This window comes from Eublepharis macularius, chromosome 2 (assembly GCF_028583425.1).
Source record: "Eublepharis macularius isolate TG4126 chromosome 2, MPM_Emac_v1.0, whole genome shotgun sequence".
NCBI lineage: Eukaryota > Metazoa > Chordata > Lepidosauria > Squamata > Eublepharidae > Eublepharis > Eublepharis macularius.
The window spans coordinates 224,409,119-224,410,432 of NC_072791.1; positions in this window are offsets into that span (position 1 = coordinate 224,409,119).

The window sequence follows — 1,314 nt, forward strand, 5'->3', positions numbered from 1 at the left end:
CTGCTGTAATATATTATGCCATTGCTGAGATATGAATGGATGCTAGGAGAAAAATTAGATATCAGAATTGACAAGGAATTGAAGTCAGCACAGACATTTCTAGTAAGTATATGTAATGAGCAGGGCTTTTTTTCTGGGAAAAGAGATGGTGGAACTCAGTGGTGGAACTCAGGACCGCACAATGATGTCACTTTGGGTCAGTTGGAACAAGGGGGGAGTTTTTAAAAGTTTCAATCGCCCTCGGTAAAAATGGTCACATGGCCGGTGGCCCCACCCCCTGATCTCCAGACAGGGGGGAATTTAGATTGCCCTCCGCACTGCTGAGGCAATCTAAACTCCCCTCTGTCTGGAGATCAGGGGGTGGGGGGCCACCAGCCATGTGACCATTTTCAAAAGGTGCCAGAACGTTATTCCACCGCGTTCCCGCTGAAAAAAAGCCCTGATAATGAAGATAGTTCTACACCAATGATACTCACTCCATGGGTTGTAGTAGAAAAGAGCAAGAGTCCAGTAGCACCTATAAGATTAACAAAATTTGTGGTAGGGTATGAGCTTTTGTGAGTCACACCTCACTTCTGCAGACAGACTAATACGGCTATCCATCTCGATCTATCTCCATGGGTTGTGGAGAGCCACTTTCGCAATTACTATTGACCGAAAGAGCCACATTTACCATCCCTGGCATGAGGCCTGCCCATGAGGGAGTCTCACAGCTGTTCATTCTTTTGATGGCGCCTGCTTCAAGGTGGGAACCACCTGCTATCCACAAGCTCCACCAGGCTTCCTCAAACGTGAGGAAGATGCCAAATTGGGGAATGGTACTCAGAAGAACCACGGGTGGCTCCAGAGCCACTAAATATCACTGTTCTACACTTTTCATGTACTCCTATCCAATAAATAAAAAAGCCCTGGTATTTTCCAAAGAGGCTAATTGAAAGAATTTGCATGGAAGTAAAATACAGGGTGAGATATTAGGTAGGATGCATATAGGAAATAGTGCGTTGGATCCAAGCTGTGGGAATGGATCCGAAGTTGACCTTTTGGGAATGGAAGAATCCTGCTGTCGTCTTTGGATCCAGCAAACAACACCAAACAAGAGGGGTCCCAAAAAGACCAATCTACTGAGGGTAAACACCCTAGGAACCCAATAATTCTTCAATTATTATATCAAACAATATTTAGTTATTGGTATAATGCTCACCATGTGAATACAAGAAGTATACAAAAATTCATTCAATAATACAAAATTCATACAATACATATATATAAATACACACATGTCCCAAAGTTGCTGCAAATAGCCAATGGCAGTTC